We start from the raw sequence: 10,044 nt of genomic DNA, 5'->3' as shown, positions 1-10,044 counted from the left end.
TAACAGAATCTAGTGCACATATCCTGTAATATTACATCTTTCAAGTAAGGCATCTAGGACTCCTGTCCTCTAGACCAGGTGTGTCAAACTCATTTTCACCAAGGGCCACATGAGCATTATGGCTGCCTTCAAAGGGCCGCTTGTAATTTTAAGGGCTCATGCAGATCTCTATGCAACACAGTACGATCATGGACTGTGTCATGAACAGCCGGGGGAGTCACTCAGATATCCCTCAGCTGTTCACGGATTTGCCAAGAACACGACTACTCTCTAGCGCCCCCTTAGTGTCAGGTCAATTTCGGAACTGCCGGACAATAAGTAAATGAGGCTGCTGAGCTAATAATGCCAAATATTGGAGGTCTCACAGCAAGGGTAAATGTATATATCACTGATTCTCGCTAATGGAATATATATATACCTCGGTACCCTTAATGATAGCACCACAATAATTCTACACCACAATAATTCTGCTGCCACCACCGAAACTTGGTACAGGAAGTTCGGACATCCGTTACAGATAGCATAAGGACCTTTGAGTTTTGGATTCATAAATATAGAGCATGAGGAAAGAAACTATTAAATTTTATATATTTAATCCAAAAATAGGCAGTGTTTATAAACATATACAAGAATTTACAAGAGGGAACAATACAAGTACAGTATACAATTACATAAAAATAAAAGGGAACAAAAATGAAAGATTACTACACCTGGTCATGGATTATGGCTCAGATATAGGGGATATAGGGGGAGAGGCAGTCCCTTGGAAATGGAGAATCCTATACACAGAATGTACATCCTCTGGCATTGACACAGAGTGTACTAAGACACTGGCTTTTATTAACCTCTCTCCGACCCACAGCCCCCACCTCTGCTGACATCATTTAAGGGAGGGGTTTTTCCCCTCTTCCAAAATTATGGAATCCTCATGGTCCTTATATCTCCGTGTGGGAGCATCCCACGCAGACGATATTACCGTCGTATTTCATTTTAGGATTTTAGCAGAAGGTGGATACTACACAAGGGGGATCTGGCATGTTTCAGGGGGCAGATATTAATCAGTGGCTCTTCCGTATGTCCTACGATTAAGCTTAAATATGTGCGTTATGGAATTTCAAAATCAGCGGTATGCCCACCATATCTGGGGGACATATGTATCTCGCAATATTAATACTTCCCCAACGGAGACAATACGGCTGCCCTAGCCTTTTGATCAGCAAAGCTATATTCCTGCAGGAAACTTTTACTCCGCCCCTGTGTATACAGATTGTAGTCGGAGCGTCTCTGGCTACGCAGGGGGTCTTTGAAGAGCTGGGAAGAGGTGTTGTAAGATAATTTAAAAAGGTACCTGTTACATCTCCTGACAAGGAAATAGTTTCCTGGCTGTTAATTTGGTAGGGCTCTGGAGGGACGGGGGGAATCACCCCTGATCCAGGGACCATGAAAACATATCTGCTTATTATATTTTCATGACAGACTGCAATGAACAAACTGACCAGAGAATATAAGAGCTGTCCCTGTATATCAGGGCTATACAACAGCTGTCCCTGGGTAGTATTGCTGTACGAGCATTGTCTTTTTGTAGAAGGGCTATACAAAAGCTGCCCCTGAGAGTATGAATATAAGAAAGCAGTCCCTGGGTAGTAGGGCTATGCAACAGCTGTCCCTTGGTTTTAGGGCTAAGGGCGCTGTCCTGGGGTTGTAGGGCTTAAAGATAATCTGTTACTAGGTTTTCAACACCTAATCTAAGAGCAGCATAACGTAGAGACAGAGATCCTGATTCCAGTGGTGTTTCACTTACTGGGCTGCTTAAGCTGGTGTCACACTAAACGACAGCGACAACGACGTCGCTGTTACGTCACCATTTTCGGTGACGTAACAGCGACCTTGTAAGTCGCTGTTATGATCGCTGCTTAGCTGTCAAACACAGCAGAAGCAGCGATCATAAGGTCGCTGTGCTACATGTTCAGAGAGCAGGGAGCCGCGCTTAGCGCTGGCTCCTTGCTCTCCTGCAGCACACATCGGGTTAATTAACCCGATGTGTGCTGCAGCTACATGTCACAGTTCAGAGAGCAGGGAGCCGCGCTTAGCGCTGGCTCCTTGCTCTCCTGCAGCACACATCGGGTTAATTAACCCGATGTGTGCTGCAGCTACATGTCACAGTTCAGAGAGCAGGGAGCCGCGCTTAGCGCTGGCTCCTTGCTCTCCTGCAGCACACATCGGGTTAATTAACTCGATGTGTGCTGCAGCTACATGTCACAGTGCAGAGAGCAGGGAGCCGCGCGCACTGCTTAGCGCTGGCTCCTTGCTCTCCTTGCTACAGTATACATCGGGTTAATTACCCGATGCGTACTGCAGCCACATGTCACAGTGCAGGAGCCGGCACTGGCAGCAAGAGCGGAGGCTGGTAACCAGCGTAAACATCGGGTAACCAGGGAAAGGTCTTCCCTTGGTTACCCGATGTTTACGCTGGTTACAGCTTACCGCAGCTGCCAGTGCCGGCTCCTGATCGCTTCATTTCGTCGCTCTCTCGCTGTCACACACAGCGATGTGTGTGTCACAGCGGGAGAGTGACGACCAAAAAATGAAGCTGGACATTCAGCAACGACCGGCGACCTCACAGCAGGGGCCAGGTCGTTGCTGGATGTCACACACAGCGACAGCGACGGGACGTCGCTGCAACGTCACAGAAAATGGTGACGTAGCAGCGACGTCGTTGTCGTCGTCGTTATGTGTGACACCAGCTTTAGTGTAGTTTTGATAACCTACTGATGATTAATCAGTGATTTTTATCATTAGAGATCTACTTGGCCTGCTGCCACATAGGCCAGCATATTCATAAACTCTGTATGTACTACTAGATCTGCAGCAGAGAAAACGTGATTTTATCAAAGTGACAGCAAACAGCCCAGTTAGTGACACGTTGCTGGAATCAGGGTCTCTGTCTCTACGTTATGCTGCTCTCAGATGTGGGAGCAAAAACCTGGGGACAGGCACAGTGTCTGGATTTAAAATCCCACCACTAGCTACCCCCTCTCCTCCCCAGCACTACACACCCCATATCACACCACATGCACAAAATTATAGACCACTAAAATTCCACCACAGGCATCGCCACAGCATTGAAACCCCCCCCCCCCCCCCCAAGAACTACATAGGCATCAACCTCCTTCCTCCACTCCCGACATCACACTGAACATACTCCCATTGCAGGCATCCCTACAGCATTATAGACAACCACAATCCCACTGCAGGTATCCCCATCCTACAAATCCCACCACAGGCGTACCTACAGCATTATACACTCAAAAATATCCCATCACAGTCATCGTACACACCCCAAAATCCCACCACAAGCATTCCCCCAGAATGGCAGCCCCTATAAAATCCAAAAGCATCCCCCCCGTATTGCTTACACCCCAAATCACACCACAGGCATCATAGACTCCGAAAACTCTACTGTAGGCATACCCACAGCAATTATAGACCCCGAAAATATCAGCACAGGCATCCCTTAGCATTTTCTTAGGATCTGAAAAAAAGAATTGTTGCTCTAGATAAAGATGGTCGAGGCTATAAGAATATTAACACTCTAAAACCGAGATGCAGCAGGATTGCGAAGACTATACAGCAGTTTAACAAGACAGGTACCGCTCAAAATAGAATGGTTGACCGAAGAAGTTGAGTGCATGTGGCTCAGCGTTATGTCCAGACATGTATAGTGGAACCTCGCTTAACAAGTAACCCAGTTAACGAGAATTTCGCTTAACAAGCAAAGCTTTCTGTAAATTTGTAACTCTGTTTACGAGAAAGCTTTGCGGTACGAGCAAAATACTCATCGCACACACTTCCGGTTCCGTACATCCACCGCGCTCTGACCCGCTCTTGCAGTACGCACAAACACACACAAGCACGCGCACACACACACGCAAGCACGCACACACATACAGTATTATGCTCACCTTACCTTCTGTTCCATCGCTGGTCTCATGGTTCTTGTAGTTCCCCGGTACATCGCGACGAGTGAGTAATCCTCGCGGCGAACTACAAGATCCAGGAGGCCGGCGATGGAACGGAAGGTAAGGTGAGCATAATAGGTGTACCTTCCGTTCCATCGCCGGCCTTCTGGGTCCTGTAGTTCACCGGCATAGGCTGTGCATCGGCAACCATAGCGACGAAGCAGGAACTTCCCCTGTTAACGCTACTCAAAGGCAGCGCGCTGGCCAATCAGAGGCAAGTGGCTCCTGCCTTTGACATCAGCGCTCTAGCAGTGGAAGTTCCTCCCTCGTCGTGATGGTAACCCGATACACAGCCCGTACCAGCAAACAGCCAGTCCCAGGAGACTGGCGATGGAACGTAAGGTAAGGGGAGCATAATATATGTGTGTGTGTGTTTTGAATGACAAAATAGGCGACCAGGATGGGACATTTAACAAGTTGTGGAACGAATCGTCTGCATTGCAATGATTTCCTATGGGAAATCTTGCTTTGCTGAACGAGTAACTTGGTTAACAAGCACACTCCCAGAACGGATTGTTCTCATTAACCAAGGTTCCACTGTATTTTCAAAATAGATGTATTAGTGCTGCCAGTATTGCTGCAGAGGTTAAAAGGGTGGGTGGGGCAGCCTGTCAGTGCTCACACCATACGCTGCTCACTACTTCAAATTGGTCTGCAAGGCTGTTGTCCAGAAGGAAGTCTCTTCTACAGATGATGCACAAGAAAGCCCGCAAACAGTTTGCTGCAGACAAGCAAACTAAATGACATGGATTACTGGAACCATGTCCTGTGGTATCATGAGACCAATATAAACGTATTTGGTTCAAATGGTGTCATGTGTGTGACGACAACCAGGTGAGGAGTACAAAGACAAGTGTGTCTTACCTACAGTCAAGCATGATGGTGTGAGTGTCATGGTTTTGGGTGACATGAGTGCCGGCTGTGGGGAACTACAGTTCATTGAGGGAACCACGTACTGTGACATACTGAAGCAGAGCCTGATCACCTCCATTCAAAGAAAGTGGGCCGCAGGGAGGTATTCCAACACTATAACGACCCTCAAACACACCTCCAAGACAACCACTGCCTTGCTAAAGAAACCAAGGGTACAGGTGCTTGACTGGCCAAGCATGTCTCCAGACCAAAGCCTATAATGTTGTCATGTTAGGGGCACAAATGGGCGAACCCACAGATATTTGGGTTTGGTGGGTACAGCTGGACAAAAAAAAAAAAAAGTCAGGTTTGGGACCCAACTTGACCCAAATACTGAACATCATATAAGTCTATGGCAACCAGACTTAATGTCATAAAATGATGTTACTAGTAAGGGCTAGGAAGTAAAATGAGGATTAAAGCCGGAAAACTACACTACAGTTCCAAAGTTTGGGGTCACCCAGACAATTTTGTCTTTTCCATGAAAAATCATACTTTGCTTTATCAAATGAGTTACATAATGGATAGAAAATATAGTTCCGACATTGACTAGGTTAGAAATAATGATTTTTACTTGAAATAATAATTTTATCCGTCAAACTTTGCTTTCGTCACAGAATGCTCCCTTTGCAGCAATTCCAGCTTTGCAGACCTTTGGCATTCTAGCTGTTAATTTGCTGAGATAATCTGGAGATATTTCACCCCATGCTTCCCCCCACCCACAAGTTGGATTGGCTTGATGGGCACTTATTGCGTACCATACGGTCAAACTGCTCCCACAACAGCTCTATAGGGTTGAGATCTAGTGACTGGGCTGGCCAATCCATTACAGATAGAATACCAGCTGCCTGCTTCTTCCCTAAATAGTTCATGCATAATTTGGAGGTGTGCTTTGGGTCATTGTCCTGTTGTAGGATTAAATTGGCTCCAATCAAGTGCTGTCTAAAGGGTATGGCATGGCTTTGTAAAATGAAGTGATAGCCTTCCTTATTCAAAATCCCTTTTACCTTGTACAAAACTTCGACTTTACCAGCACCAAAGCAACCGCAGACCATCACATTACCTCCACCATGCTTGACAGATGGCGTCAGGGACTCTTCCAGCATCTTTTCAGTTGTTCTGCGTCTCACAAATGTTCTTCTGTGTGATCCAAACACTTCAAACTTCGATTAGTCTGTCCATAACACTTTTTTCTAATCTTCTGTCCAATGTCTCTGTTCTTTTGCCCATATTAATCTTTTCCTCTTATTAGCCAGTCTCAGATATGGCTTTATCTTTGCCACTCTGCCCTGAAGGCCAGCATCCCGGAGTCGCCTCTTCACTGTAGACGTCGACACTGGCGTTTTGCGGGTACTAGTTAATGAAGCTGCCAGTTGAGGACCTGTGAGGTGTTGATTTCTCAAACTAGAGACTCTAATGTACTTGTCTTGTTGCTCAGTTGTGCAGCGCGGCCTCCCACTTCTTTCCACTCTGGTTAGAGCCTGTTTGTGCTCTCCTCTGAAGGGAGTAGTACACACCGTTGTAGGAAATCTTCAGTTTCTTGGCAACTTCTCACACGGAATATCTTTCATTTCTAACAACAAGAATAGACTGTTGAGTTTCAGATGAAAGTTCTCTTTTTCTGGCCATTTTGAAAGTTTAATGGAACCAACAAATGTAATGCTCCAGATTCTCAACTAGCTCAAAGGAAGGTCAGTTTTATAGCTGCTCTAATCAGCAAAACTGTTTTCTACTGTGCCAACATACTTACACAAGGGTTTTCAAGGGATTTCTAAACATCCATTAGCCTTCTAACACAGTTAGCAAACACAATCTACCATTAGAACACTGGAGTGGTGGTTGTTGAAAATAGGCCTCTATACACTTATGTAGATATTGCATTAAAAACCAGACGAAGCTAGAATAGTCATTTACCACATTAATGTATAAAATGTATTTGTTTAATTTATTAGCTTCATTAAATAAAAGTGCTTTTCTTTCAAAAATAAGGAAATAACTAAGTGACTCTAAACTTTTGAACTCTAGGGTATACTTTGTGTTCCCACGTCCAGTCATTAAAACCCATTCACTACTTCCCCCGCTCACCCTCTGTGACAGCGTCTGTGATTAGTTGCAGTCAGACTGCCAGCATCTGTGATTGGTTGCCCTCACATTAGGTATGTGGGTCCCAAAGTGGAGTATGCCGCAGACAGCTGGAGGCTGCAGCCCCCATCTGTGTGCGTTATCTTGGTTATGTATGAAAACACGAGGAACCCATGTGGCTTTTTTAAAATTAAAAAAAAATAAATTTTTTTTTACAAAATGGAGTTTGTCCCCCTCCAATTTTGATACCCAGCCAAAATAAAGCAGACAGCTTGAGGCAGGTATTCTCAGCCTGGGGAGGCACATCGTTTTTGGGCCCTCCCCAGCCTAAAAATAGCAGCCCGCAGCCGCCCCAGAATTGGCACATCCATTAGGTGAGCCAATCCTGGTGCTTACCCTGCTCATCTCGATTGTCCTGGTGCATTGGCAATCTGGGTAATATATGGGGTTAATGACAGCTGTGATTTGTTAAAAAAAAAAAAATACAGTGGAATCTTGCTTAACGAGAACAATCCGTTCTGGGACTGTGCTTGTTAATCAAGGTACTCGTTCAGCAGAGCAAGGTTTCCCATAGGAAATCATTGCAATGCCGACGATCTGTTCCACAATGTGTTAAATGTCCCATCCTGGTCCCCTATTCTATCATTCCACACATGTACAAACGCACACAAACATGTACAAACGCACACAAACATGTACAAACTCACACAAACACACAAGCACACGCACATATTATATGCTCACCTTACCTTCCGTTCCATCGCCGGTCTCCTGGGACTTGCTGTTCTCCGGTGCCGGCCGTGTATCAGGTGACCATAACAACGAGGGCGGAACTTCCTGCCAGAGCGCTGACGTCAAAGGCAGAGCCGCTTGCCTCTGATTGGCCAGCGCGCTGCCTTTGACAAGCGGTGACAGGAACCAGGAAGTTCCTACTTCGTTGCTATGGATGCCGATGCCTGGAGCAGAGCGGCGCACTACAGGACCCAGGAGGCCGATGAAATGGAAGGTACAGATATTATATGCTCACCTTACCTTCCGTTCCACTGCCGGCCTCATGGTACTTGTAGTTCGCCGCGATGTACCCGGGAACTACAAGAACTATGAGGCCAGCGGTGGAACGGAAGGTAAGGTGAGCATAGTACAGTACTGTGTGTGTGTGTGTGTGTGTGTGTACACATGTGTGTGTGTGTGTGTGTACACGTGTGTGTTTGTGTGGACAGTGCAAGTGCGGGTCAGAGTGTGGTAGATGGACGAAACCGGAAGTGTGAGAGGTGAGAATTTCGCTCGTACAGCAAAGCTTTCTCGTAAAGCGGGTTACAAATTTACAGAAAGCTTTGCTTGTTAAGCGAAATTCTCGTTAAGTGGGTTACTCATTAAGTGAGGTACCACTGTAAATAAATCACAGGTATCATCAAGCCCGAGGTTAAGTAATGGGGAGAGGGTCTAGGAGATCCGCCATTACTAATCGTGTAAGTAAAAACTAATAACAGAAAAAAAAATAAACAAAACCCCCCCAAAAAAAAAACAAAAAAAAAACCCCAAAACACTCTTTCCCCAATTAATGACAAATCAGAGCAGTCATAAACCTCATAATTACCCTGATTGCTCATTTCGATTGCCCTGGATCGGTGGCAGAGTAAGTGCCAAGAATGGTGCATCGAATGCAGGGGTCTCAAACTCTGCGGGGTATAAGGGCCGTACATAAAAAAAAAAATAATAATTTGGGGGCTTTTCAGGACAAAGTGACATTTTTATTGATACCCTATTGTATTTCTATACACCTTTGTATCAGTTTTTGAATATTTTTTGTTTATTATAACAAATGTACAGTTTTTTGTGTATATATAACATTTGCTGGTAAAAAAAAAATATTTTATTTTTATTTATTTACATTTTATCCACTTTTTGTAAGTAATACTATATGGTGCTAATTGTAAATGTGTAATTTTGGCCAACATCTTGTAGTAATGTTCTCATCCTGGTCCTCATCTTTTAGTAATGTCTCCCACCCTATTCCCCTTCTTATAGCAATAGCATCCTGTTCCCCATTCTGCAGTAATGTGCCCATCCTTGTTCCCTTGTAGTAATGTGCTCATCCTTATTTCCATCATGTAGTAATGTGCCCATCCTGGTCCTCATGCTGTAGTAAAGTCCCCATCCTGTAGTAATGTGCCCATCCTTGTCCCCATCCTATAGTAATGTGCCCATCCTTGTACCCTGTAGTAATGTGCCCATCCTTATCCCCATGCTGTAGTAAAGAGTCCATCCTGGTCCTCATCCTGTAGTAATGTGCCCTTTCTTGTCCCAATCCTGAAGTAATGTGCCCCATCCTTGTTCCCATCCTGTAGTAATGTGCCCATCCTGGTCCTCATCCTGTAGTAATGTGCCTATCCTGGTCCCCATTTTGTAGTAATATACCCCATCCCTGTGCCCATCTTGTAGTGTCTGCATTTCATCTGAAATTCAGATTAACGTTTTGCCGCTGCGGCGCAGTCAAGTTCTCTATAGCAGTCGCTGGCCAGAGGCAAGCAACTAAGGTCATACGTGTCAGTTGCTTGCCTCTGATTGGCCAGCAGCAGAATTGAGTTGTGCAGAGAGAGCTTGACTCTGCAGCACCGGCAAAACATTCAACTGAAATAAAGCTTTGATGGCTGTGGCCCCTACACCAGCCGCGATAGTTACCGGGTCCACGGGCCGCAAAAAGCAGCCTGAGGGGACGCGTGTTTGAGACCTCTGATCTAATGAATGCATCAAGTCTGGGGCTGCTGCGGGCTGCTATTTTTACACTGGGAAGGGCCCAATAATCATGGGCCTCCCCAGTCTCAAAATACCAGCGCCAAGCTGTCTGCATTATCTTGGGTAGCTATCAAAATTAATGGACGTTGTTTTTTTTTAATTAAGTGATAAAAAAAACAAACCAAAAAAAAAAAACAACAAAAACAAAAAACACATGGGGTCCCTTGTATTTTGATACAGACAGAAAACGCACACAGCTGGGGGTTGCAGCCTCAAGCTGTTGCTTTATCTGCTC

This window comes from Anomaloglossus baeobatrachus, chromosome 5 (genome assembly GCF_048569485.1).
Source record: "Anomaloglossus baeobatrachus isolate aAnoBae1 chromosome 5, aAnoBae1.hap1, whole genome shotgun sequence".
Taxonomy (NCBI): Eukaryota; Metazoa; Chordata; class Amphibia; order Anura; family Aromobatidae; genus Anomaloglossus; species Anomaloglossus baeobatrachus.
Note: the sequence above shows the minus strand (reverse complement) of the source record.